This window comes from Vidua chalybeata, chromosome 2 (assembly GCF_026979565.1).
Source record: "Vidua chalybeata isolate OUT-0048 chromosome 2, bVidCha1 merged haplotype, whole genome shotgun sequence".
In the NCBI taxonomy this organism is placed as follows: domain Eukaryota; kingdom Metazoa; phylum Chordata; class Aves; order Passeriformes; family Viduidae; genus Vidua; species Vidua chalybeata.
Window position 1 is genome coordinate 111,222,001 of NC_071531.1, and position 12,494 is coordinate 111,234,494.

Below are 12,494 nucleotides of genomic sequence, written 5' to 3' on the forward strand. Positions count from 1 at the left end.
TCAAAACAACCTGAAACTCAGAAATCTGGACCCAAACATGTACCAAGGACACCTCCTCTACCTGAGCTACCACAGGTGGGGCCTAGTGGCTCAAGCAATACTAATTTGGAGAGCAACCAACTCACCACAGCACTGCTACCAGGCAGAGGCACACAGCAAACCCCACACCCTCTGCAAAAAGCTAAAGGACTCCCTTGTATTCCCACGGGGCAGGTGGGGTTGGCTCAGCTGCTCCCTTTCCCAGCTGGTGCCAATGAAGCCATTATGAGCAGCCTCAGCACAGACAGCCAGGTTTGAAAAGAAATGTTCAGTTCACCTCCAGGGAGTCCCCACCTGTGCAAGGCTGAACTGCACTGAGCGTTTAACCAGCCCCGCTGTGTGATCCTCTGACACCTGAATTTACATTCATAGACAGAAGAGAGAGTCACTTTTTCTTGGTTTGTCCTTTTTGGAAAACACCTCCTGAGATACTCATGCCTTCTGTTTCCTAGTTTTCATAAAGACACCATGGGCAAAAGAAGTGTCTCCCTACTCCCTGTTTTCCAATACAAAAACACATCTCACCAATGCACCTTGCAGGCAGTAGCAGGACAGGCAGATCCTCCCGCTCGCTCCCGGGACAGCAGGCACGTAGGTTTAGGGGTGAGAGCTTGCTCTTGGGCCAGGCCAGCCCTCCCCATGCCACACCATGCTTGTGTTGGCAGGCTCCACTTCCCGTGCTGTGAAAAACACATCCGAGGCTCCCAGGAGATTGAAACATGCAGGGATATCACGGAAGGGAGATGATTTTTTCCCAGAAGAAACAGATTTCCTATGTGGGAACTCTGTCACACACTTAGAGGTGGATGCTGACCTGTTTATATTTGCACAGGGGGAAGAGGTTGTCACAGTGTCTCTAATGAGTATTGCTGTAGGGATATCTTTGAGCAACACTCAGAGACTACGTGCAGGAAAGGCCCTGCTCAAATATCTTGTAGATGCTGTTTCAGCCTAATTTGAGATAATTTCTCCATTGTCTGTAGTTTCTGTTTCTCTCTCCATTTCTACTCCTCTCTCTGGTTCCTGACAGGCATCCTCAGCTCCTGACTCCTCCGTGCTATCAGCCCTCGAGCGTTTTAGTTGAGAGCCTAGCAAGCTCTTCATGGACTCCATGGAGAGCGGCTGAAGGTCTGCTCCCAGCCCCAGACAGGAGCAGCAAGCTTGCCAGTCTGGCAGGCTTCCCCCCAGCATTTTCACAAGCACTTGCTTACCTTGTTTGAGCTTCAGAGAGTTCAGTTTGGGGTGAAGGGTAGGTCAGCTCTTATCTCACATCTACACGCGCAAATGTAACCCTTACCGGTTCCCCTTGCAGCTCCAACAGTTCCTGCCCGGTGGCACAGCCAGGACCACGCTCTCCCCCTCTGCTGAGGCCTTTCAGTGGGAGGCAAGCAGGGCCAAAGAGCCACAAAGATGTCCTAGGGACCCCCCCAGCCCTGAGGAAGATCCTGAAGGTCTCTGAGCTTTCTCCTCCACAGCCTTTGGTGCAGGTGAAGGAGCAGAGCCACAGTTTCCCCTGCCCCACTCCAGGCTGGCGAGAGAAGCTCTGGGAAGATGCTCAGGTATGACAGGAGCTGGGTGAAACCCCCAAAGAGGATCCTGCAAGATCCTGTGAGATTCAGAGATTTCAAAAAGCCTCGCTGGCCCCCTTCTCCTTCTGGAAAATATTTTTAGTGCATCTGAGGTGGATTCAAGAGCTTGAGCTACTGGATCTTGCAGTTTGTTTTAGCAAATATCACTTCTGTCAATTTTCCAAATGTCTGTTCACACACAGACTGTCTTAGCATCCTGCCAGGGCTCTAAACATTCATCTGTGGAGACATTTTCTGAAAACCTGTGCCTGCATCCCTGTCTTGCCTCCCGACCATTTAAAAACCAAACACATGAGCCCACATGGAAATGTGGGTGTGAAAAGGTGCATTATCTAAAGCCTTGCAGGTGTGTGTGACTCAGGGTGCTCTGCTCGGACCACAGTCACCTTGTCCTGACCACAGCTCATCACACTCAGCTCCAAGTCCAAACTAGCAAATCACATCCATATCCCTCAATGCTGGAGGCTACCACAGGACAAAGGCAGCAAAACTGAGTGGGGGTGGTGTGGGAAGGGAATGGTGGAGCAGGCAGAGACATTCGGTCCTGTGTGTTTTCTTTCCTTAAAGATAAAAATTTACCCCAGTCAAATGAGAAATCAGGAACAATGTAGGAATTTTAAAGAGGCCTGAGCTGCCACCTGACTCAGCGTCTAGGCAGGATATTGATTAGCAAAGCCATTCTTTATTCCTCCGCTATTGTTCGAGACCGGCCTCCCCCATGACAGCAACAGGCGTGGGAACACAGCAGCTTTGGTGTTAAAAAGTGCTTTTATCACTGAGCTGAGGACAGGGGTCTCTGGGAACCAGAGATGATTGTGTCTGATAGTCAAGGGAATGCATTTGAACTGAGAACCTTATTCTGGGATCTCTGAGGTCCTGGGGCACACCAACACCGTGCAGCACATCCCCTGTCCACACTTCTACTGAGCTGTGTTCAGGTTCTGGTGAGTTCCGAGAGCTGCAGGAAGAAAGCACCTCTGCCTGCTAAAAATTCTTGCATTTCTCCTTGAGCTGCAGTAGCTGCTGTGATGGCTGTTCCTACCAGACCTTGTTTTTAAACAAGCCAGGTTGAGTTCTGTAACTCGTGTGGCACAGCACTGAGAACAGGCTCACCACCAATGTCCTTATCCCTCCTGAGCAGGCTTTTTTGCCAGTTTTTTGCAGGGATTTATTTTCAGGATGGGCTCCAGCCTGCACTAGCTACCACAATGATGTCAGTAGGTGAGGGCATCTCCTCCTTGTTCAACAGACCAAACAACTGTGGAGTGTTGCACATCACTGCCACTTCAATTACCCAGCTGCCTGCAGCCAACCAACAAGCCAACACAAGTCCCAGCCAAGTGAACTGACAGACACTTACACAGCTTCCTGGAAGCTCCAGGCAGGAATAAAGAAAATCTTAGGTTTCTTGGTAATTCTCAGTGCATTAGAAAGAAACACAGTTCAGTACTTGAACACTTCTGATTTGGCTGAGTAGAGGCCAAGCAGTGACCAAGAACCAGGTTTTCAGCCAGCCAAAATATTTCTGGCTGTCCATAGAGCCATACAGTTGGGTCCTGATTTTATATTCTTTGTAGGTTTGCTCTTCATTTGCAAAAAAAATCTCATCTGTAACCACTTTATATATACACATGGTGGTCTTTATTTTCTCCTACCCTTAAGATAAAATTAAAAAATGAAAGCCCTTCAGGTGCTGTCTGGACAAACATCAATATACAAATTCATTTCAAAGACACCCCAACTGAAAGAGCACAGTGCAATAGGGAGTGGATCTCCACACACAGCATGTGTTCTCTGCAAACACAAGATATTTATTCCAACATCTAGAAATGCTCTGCAACAGTGTCTGTGTAAGAATGCACAGTTTGGTAATAGTGTGACTGCACCAACTTTTTCTGCTTTCATGCAGAAAAACATTTTCACGCACCAACTTTTTCTGGCTTTCATGCTCCAGTTTCATTCTTTCCATGAATCTTTCACCTTCCCAAAGTTGAAAAGCAGTCAGGAATCAGCCAAGATTCTCCTCCTCCAATCTGTGACAAGTGGACAACCAAGCTAAACTTAGAAGTTTAATAGCTGATGGCTTCCCTTGCACAAAAAGCAGAGTTAGTGCACAAATACTGTTTTTTTCAAAGCTGATGGATGTGTTGTCTCAGGACTGACTGCCTCCAAACCAGCTTGTACTCAGTGCCCAGCACAGAGCAAGCCATGCACAGCTTGGGAATCCTGAGGCCCAGAGCTTGGCTCATGGAGATACCACAGACACAAAAGGCTGGAGCCACTTGGCTCTGCAAAAGCCACCCCTCCTCCAGCACTGACCTGCACATCAGTCCAGAACTACACAAAGTAGCCACTGCATCAGCTCATCAGTTTAGCAAAGGTGTTGATCATGTCCTTATCCACTTATTTGAGCAGCTGGGAGTTGAGGAATCCGTCACCTTATCCACTACCAAAAAGCAGTCCAATAAATGCAGCATGTTGCAATTTAAGGGATTTAATTTCTCCTCTCCCCCTGAGCTCAGTGGCACGGTCATACTTCCATTGTTTACTTTGTGATCGTCCTCCTCTTCCAAACCCAGAGTGCTCTCAGACAGTGAAGGTCCATCTAAAACTCACAAACTAAAGGGACCAAGGCACAGGTTCCAGTCTGATCCCACTGTCATCAGTACTGTTGAACAGTCAGCGTGTTCCCTGACCATTTATTCACAGGCCAGTGATGCTCTCCCAGGATGATTCAGGAGGTTGGCTTGATGAATAACAGCCCCCACAAGACAGCATGGACAGAAACACGCAGCATGGGGTCTGAGGGAGGACAGGAGGCAGAGGAAAGCCAAATGGACATAAGCTGTGCCACATCAGTTGTTCTCAAGATGAGCAGAGCAGTCTCTCATCAATATTAAGACATTTTCTTTTCACCTCCAGCAATAAGCCCCGTGTTTGGGCAATCGTGCTTCTCTTGTCATGGAACTGCTCACAAGAATGCTTCCCACAACCTGTTCTGTGAGGAGTTAAGGTTACCCTGGAGCCTGGAGTACTTAAAGATCATTACACTTCCTCTGCCAGTGCAGCAGCTCATATTCCTGCCAGGGGTTTCTGCTGCTACCGCACTGATTTGTCTCCTGGTCATTTTAGATTATTCCATCACAGGAGTCCAGGCTACAGCCCCACAGGACTTGTGCCATGATGTCTCAGAGCAGGAGAGACGGCTCTTTGAGACAGCCTCAGAAACCCCCTGGCACATGAAAAGAAAGATGTCAATCTATGAGGCACCTCAGCAATTGTTCCCTAAATGGAACAGGAACTCGGAGGCAAGAATAGTCTCTGTGAAACCTGGGGCCAAAGCATCCTCTGCCAAAGGAGTCTCAGCCACAGAACAATGTTGCAGGGAAAGCAAACAAATCCAGAATGTCTGTATCTGTTTTTCAGGACTCCTTCTTACTGAGAAAAGCCAGCCATGAAAAAAAGTTGATACATTCATTTCTAACCAGGAAAACCCAAGCAACCAAAACAAAAAAAGCCACTCTGACAGATATGCACGTAGAAAAGTAAGTAAAATGTGTGTTATATAGGAATAACATAGAAGAGACATAGAAGAGACAACCTCAATGAGTAATCTAACCCCCAAATTAGAAATGTTATTGATGCCATGGGACATAAGTGCCTATGTATAACACTACTTACCAGATACATACATCAGTAGGTAGGTATATTTGCACAAGTTTGGTCATGTTCTTGTTCCTTTTCAGGTCACTACCATATATTTTAAAAGCATCTGTGCTTTGGGATATGTCCCTTTATTATTTTCCTTCTGTGTTACACTGGCAAACTACTTCATTAATTTCCTTCTTTTTACTTATTCATGATCTGCAGCAAAGCTTCCTTCTCAAACCAAGGCCACTTGGCCCCCTTAACAGCCTGATTTGAGGATTTTTTTTTTAATAACACAAATAATTTCTCCTTTTACTACTTTTCTTGAAATGCTGAAGAAATTCTGTACATTGATATGATTGACCTGTATAGAAGCTGCTGCATTGACCTTGACCTGCTGCAGACCATCTGCTCCCAACAATTTACAATCATAGCATAATTCAGGTGGGAAGGGACATCAAGAGATTTGAACTTCTTGTTCTTTAATTTTATCAGCTGAGACCAGCCTTCCTTTTTGACACCAGTTCTTCCAGCAGCCCATCTTTATTTCCAGACAGACAAGGAGTCTAGGCTGGATGGTGGCAAAGCTGAGGAAGGGTATAGCTCAGGGGACAAACTGTTATCAGATAGAGCTGCTTGGAGGCTGCTCTGGGTAAGACAAGAAGCCTCAAACAGGTCCAGAACTCTGAGGGCTTTAAGATGGCTTAAGGTACAGAAGTGATGGGTCTTCTCTGCTGTGTCTCCATTGTCCTTCACTGCACCTGACAACACAGTCCAGAATGAATTTCCCCATGTTATCCACACTGGCCATGTCACCACAGTCACCACAGTTCTGCTCCAACACCTGGAAATGCTGCAGGGCATTTCTGACCATCACCAGCTGGGTTCAGCCACTTGGACAGGACGTAACAGCAGAAGATTAAAGGAAGCAGAAGGCCCAGAAATTTCCATCTTTGGAGAACTCTGACCATTACCAAGGCCAGATAATATTAATGTTGGCATCACACTAAGTTTCTTCATCTCCATAATTTTTTTTTTTTTTTTCATAGCTGAACCATCTCACAGCTTTGTTGTGCTTGGAAACCAAATGTGAGCTCCCATGCAGGCCAGCACAGAGCAGATTGCCTGCACAAAGCAGGCCAGATACCAGTCCACAGATCACCACTGACCTCCGCATGGATTCCTCTAAGGCTGGTCTATTTGCTTACACAGCTGCAGGCTCCTAGTTCACACCACTTTGGTAGCTAAAAGATAATTTTCTGTCATTCCTGCACTGGAGTTTTCACACAGGCCCACTTTTCAGGGTGGAGAATAATTCTTTTTAAGCATATCAAGAAGTTTATCAAAGTAGCTTTTCTAATGCAAGAATGATCAGAGTTCTGAGAGGAGGAGGAGAAATTGAAAGGATTGCTCAGGTGGGAGGAAAAGTTGTGTGACCTGGATTAGAAAAAATTTGACTGGAAGACTGGCTTGGATTTGTCCAGACCTACCAGATAGAAATGGGAGAAAAGCTTCTCAGAAATATTTGGGAGAGAGTTGTAGGGAGTTCTGGAGAAAGCACCTCTTGGGGCCAGCATGGACAGCCACAGGAGCTTCAGGAGAAACATTTAAGTCAGATTTAGATTCCTGGATTGTGGTACTCTGAGAGTTCTCCAGCTCTTAGGAATCTGATGGCATTAAGGCAACAGCCTCTACTCTCAAGGCAGCATTTCTCATGTTTTCCAAACAATTTGGGAACTGAAAAATGGTGCCGATTTCTCAGCTCAGTAATTGTGGTGTTGCCTCAGCATTTTTCTATCAAGATTCTTCAAAGCCCTTTAGATTCTCTCCCCAAATGCAGCCATCCATCCATCCTCCTCCAAGAAATCCCAGACCTTACTGATTATTTCCAATAAAGTTATTGATGTTGGAAATGCTGATACAGGAAGATGAGGCTATTTAGGAACGTTTCACCAGATGCTGGTTGAGCAATACTGCATCATTTCATGCAGCACATCACAAAACCTCTTTCTTCCCTGCTGTGTTAAATTGTTACTTTCCCCTGAGGGAGAAACATGGTTCTTCACAAATCTGGCCTGAGAGGAAAGTGGGGAAAGAGTGTGGGAATAGCAGCCAACATCAAGGATTTCCCTATTCCTTGCTGCTTGTGAGCAGTCTTGCTTTTAACCACTGCCACTCATTTTCTGAAGTGCTCTTTCAGTGGCCACATCCTGTGCTGTCTCTGGTTTGGTGACAGCCCTCCAAAATACGGAGAGCATTGTCAGAAAAATCAGTCTTGGGTTCCTCTTGGGCTGAAAGAACCAATTTACTGCTCTCCTTCAATAGGCATAGGATAATTATAGGAAGTCCCTATGCCACATCACATGGGTATCACATGTAAAAACCATATATCCTACTGATGTGCACTGCTTAGGCATCACTGTTTCTCACACACAGAAAGATGAAACTGAACACCCCCAACCAGGAAAAAAATTACTTATTATTTTGATAGCTGTTTTTTCATATCCCATTTGAACCTGAGGGGTAGTTTTTAAGGAAAATAAATTTCACATTTCTCACCAAGAAGCCAAACAGAACTGCAAGATTCAGAACAAAACCAATTAATTTATAGGCACTTCAGCTTGTTTCAATCAAGTTTAAATATTTCTTCCTTTTCCACCATTTCAAGGAAAGCAATAAACACCAGCAAGCAAACACAATCCTGTCTGACATCACTTACTGGTCAGATTTTTTCCCCAGGTTTCTGCATGAGCTCATACAGGGGTTTTTCCACAGTGCAAGCCCATTTTAACAACATCTGTCAATCACTTATTTACAGAGATAAAAAACATTAACCCACAAATGAAACATTTCTGTACAGGTAGCAACTTTGGGGACAGTTTTCTGTTAGGTGTCCCGTGGTCATACTTCATCTTTGCCTCCACTTTAGCATTAGAAACAAGAAGCTCCAGCATGCAAAGGAACCAGTGAGAATGCAGTGCCTGGATTTATATGGAGCAGGGCATCACCAAGAGAGAATTCAAATTAAATTAAATGGGAAGCTAAGTGGGGAAAGCCCTATGTTAGGCCACTGGCAGGACTTTAGTCCTCAGAGAATTCCTCACTCCTTGTAGCTTTAAACATGAGCTTGTGGCCACCTGGAGAGCCAGCAGGGCTCCCTGTGTGGCTGTGGGGAGAAGGCAGGGCACCACTTCCTTGGCTTTTTTTTGGCTGCAGGTGACTCATGCACACACCTGTTTCCTCTGCAGCCTCTCACCTCTCTGGGTAGGGGGAGGGCTGGCAGACAGACAGGGTTTTACCAGGAAACCCAGGTGTCCAGAAAAACAATCCAGGAGATTCGAATTGTCCAAATCCTTCACCCTTCCAGAAAGCAAAACTGGGTACAAATCTTTTCCAAGATTTCCTCTGATAAATCCTCAGGACACCACGTGCCTGATGCATGCCTGTGAGAGGATTTGCCTGTATGCAGCCACACAGGAGTGCAGCATGAAGGAGCAGGGCTGCCTGCTTGTCTTACAGGGCTCATGGCACACTTGGGAAAGGAAAGCCCCTTAAAAGGCATTTTCCCTGCCCCACAGCACTGCTGGGCTTGTGAGCTCTTGCACATACAGGGATATTTGGTCTTTTAGTATAAATGCACCCTTCTAATCTGCTTGGGCCAGCAGTGTCCTCCTGCCCTCCCCCCCCCTCCCCTCCATTTGCTGTGATTTACTTTACAGAAGGCTTCAGAAACCAGCCAACACACATCACAAAATTGTGGGAAGAATCATGATTCATGAATTTTTTCAATTAATCAAGTTCTTAATTTTACCCAGGAGGTCATGCCTTGAGATCCTTTCAGACCATCACAAAAGAGAACAAGCTGGCTGGGAGCAATAAGCACCATCTGAGAATCCTCCCATAACTCAGGCTGTTTACTTTTCAGTTTCACTCACCATCATCCAAGCACATGTCTCTTTTCCCTCAAATCCTTTCAGCTGTTTCCTCCTCTGAAGCTGACTTCCAGGGAAAGCTCTAGAGAACCTTGTCTTCAGAGCCGATTTATGTCCTGATTTCTCTTCCCTCTGTGCACAAAGTATAGAGCAGGCTGAGGTCCTTTTACCCCACAGCTTGCTTTAGGAAGAGACATGTGCCTGTGATTCTTTCCACCTCTGCAGACTTTTCCTAAAGCCTCAAAATTTAGAGCTGGGATCTTGCAGCAGCACAACTTCAGGATGGGAGAGCGCATCCCAGGACCTCGGTGCCAGCACTGGCACCACATGGCAGCATGTCACAGCCTTCTGGGCTGAGAAGTCCCCCAGCAGCCATGTGTCCATCAGGCTAGGAACTGCTGTCATTCCAGAAGTTTCTGAGAAACCATCATGGGTCCTGGAAGAAAAAAACCAGGAGTTTCCACTCTGCAGCATTTTCCAGTCTATGACATTTGTATACGGAGGGGCCTTACCCACAGAGCTGGCCCCAGGCTGTAACTATATCAAGTCACTCACATGACCAAGACTGTGCAGGATCTCAGCCTCAGGGGCTACCAAGAGTCCAGCAGGCCTGAGAGACTGACAAAAAGACTCTCACAGCTCACATTCAGGATCAAAACACCACTTACTGGAACAAAGCACAGATTAAGTGATACCAGCCCAAATGACACAGACCCCAAATAAGGGCAAATAAAATATTTTTTTCTGCTGCCAGAACATCATCATGGGATTTGCACGTGGCATCTCTTCCTGCAGAGGCTATGGAGAAGTATATCCACTATCTGCTGTCTGCCTTGGAATTCCCCCAGGAAAGCTGGCCTGGCTGGCAGTGTAGGGTGCCTAACTTCCAGACTATTAAATTACACTGCAATCAATGCAACTCAAGAATGTACTTAATTTTAAGTAAACACTCACAGACTGTGATGAAGTAGGATGCTGCATTGCTCAGTGCACTTCTTTGGCTGATTTGTTCACCAAGGCAGTACCTCAGAGGGACAGAAATCACAGAAACCTTCTAAAAGCTGCAAGGATGCCTTAAATAAAGGGAAGACTGTTGCATTTAGATTAAAATTACCAAGTTTTTAAGACCCAGTTTCTTAGGCCCTTACAGAGATAATGTACTCAGTGTGACTCTGTTATAAACACTTAACCTGGATAAATTAAAAGGAACATACAAACCAAGATCTTCTATCACTTGCCAATACAAGATGCATTAATGCCCCAGGCCTCAGAGAAAACTGCAGCTTTGCATTCCTGCTTTTAGTTAAGCTAATGAGGAGAAGAAGGAAGAGAATTTTTGAGGTGGGCTCTTCTTCCTTTCATCTGAAAAGTGGTTACTGAGCTGTGCAAAGCCTGTGTGCATAGCTCTGCGAGCTCAGTACCTCAGCACCTCAGACCCCAGAGACTGCACTGCTGAAAGGAGAGGTGAGTTCTTCCTATATCCTCCCTGGAAGCTGGTTAAACACTCAGTTGGCAGAGGGCTCTCTGAACAAGTGGCTTTGCACTGGGTAGAGTTTGCAAATGCTTCTCAGTTATCTGTTTTATTCTCTTCTTGTTTCGTTGCAAACCACGAAGCTCCTCAGGAAGGCTCCAGCTCACAGATACTCTGTGACTCTCTGATGGTTTGGCTGCCTGTTCTTCTCACCAGCCCCAGTGACTTCATGGTGTGGCTGCTTTGGGGGAGCTGGATGGGGAAGCAGACTGCAGCTGCTTCTGAAGGATATAAATATTTTTTGCAGTCGAGGGGCTCCAGCAGTCCAACAGGGTCAGGGACACCTGGGCTCTATTCCTGGCTCTCCTGCAGACCTGCTGCATTGTTTCTCTCCTTTCAGTGGCTCTAAATGAAGACCTTTTCCTGCCAAATTTGTTTTCTTAGGTGTGAGGCTTCCACTTGAAAATTTGAGCCACAGTAAGGAATTTGGGGTGATGGGACTGGCCTGTGAATGCAAGTCCATTCATTTGATAACAAATCCCACAAAAGACATTGCACTGGTGAACACCACGAGTGGCTCACAGGCCAACCTTACACCATTTACCAGGTAGCCATCTGCTCCCTTCAGATATTATTTTATGGCTTTCCTTTGTTTTCACTGAGGCCCAAACAGGAATGAAATTGTAGGTCCCGTAGCTAGCCTTTTTAAATAAATAGTTCTGCCATCACTCTAATAAGTTTGACAAGTTGGTCACAGGCCCTGGGCAGGAAGCTAATAAACTTCAAGTTGCTTTTCTATTGTTTTCCTAAAACAATTTGACTTCCTTTCTGATAGCCTCAAATTCCTTCAATAAAAATAGAGTAGCTGGGAGCCAGAGGAAGAGCTGAACCTGAGCCAAGCTGTGCTTACAATGCCGCCTGCGTAAGATCACATTTTATCCTGGTCCACGAAGACCCTTTAAAAGAATAGCAGGCAGACAGCTGCCAGTGCATGTCAGGAACAGCTCAGGGGTGAGTCCCCCCCAGCATTGGTCCTCCAGGCTGGAGGGGATCTCCAGCCAGTGAGACAGTGTCAGACCACAGGCTGAGCTCCTGGGAGCTGACGGGGCTTCGCTCAGCCTGCCCGCAGTGTCCTCCCTCAGACACTTCAGGATCTCTTCTGGGAGCCCAACACTGGCACAGAGGTGGGCTCCAGCAAGACCAAAGGGCTGTGCTAAAGCTCACCCACCCTTCAGTCAACTTTACCTGCTCCTCTCTCTACCTGTGCAGGCTCAGCAAAAAAAAAGAGGTAAAGGTCTGTTCTTTCTTTTCTTCTTTTGGAAACTTATCTGTGGATATATGTATACACATATATTTCTGTCAAGCAGCAATTCATCCAGCTGGAAGTTTGCAGAACAAGATGAATGTCTGGTGGCTAGGTAGATGAGGACTCCTTGCTTTAAAATGACTTGCTGGTCCTTTGGACACATCCTTTATGCTCTCCATGGTCTGGTTCCTCCACCTGTAAAACAAGGAGAGTGTTTATAGGAGCTGCAATTTCATTATCATCTGCAAAGCACTTCTCAACTACTCAGAGATGCTGCAGAGTTGAGAAGTGGAGGCAGGAGGGGTGAGAGGGCCATACTTTGTTTCTAGTAACATAAAGCTGACAGCTGAGCATTTACTTTGGGATAGATGGCAATTTCTTCTCAGCGAGATGAAAACCTCTTCCAGTTTTTCTTGCTGAAAACTTTACTGGCAAATGAGTCTGACACAGAGTGATATTTCACAACTGGCTGTTTCTTGTTTCCTCTTTTCTCATTCTGTGCTGGTATG

General features: G+C 46.1%; 1 protein-coding gene across 1 annotated transcript in view; it reads right to left on the reverse strand.

Moving 5' to 3' along the window:
- Positions 1 to 12,033: 12,033 nt before the first annotated feature.
- BCL9 (BCL9 transcription coactivator) overlaps positions 12,034 to 12,494 on the reverse strand; it is a 102,852-nt gene continuing 102,391 nt past the window's right edge. Inside the window, exon 13 of the transcript XR_008428551.1 lies at positions 12,034 to 12,180. The gene's annotated coding sequence lies outside the window, so the exon portion shown is untranslated. The remainder of the gene's footprint in view (positions 12,181 to 12,494) is intronic.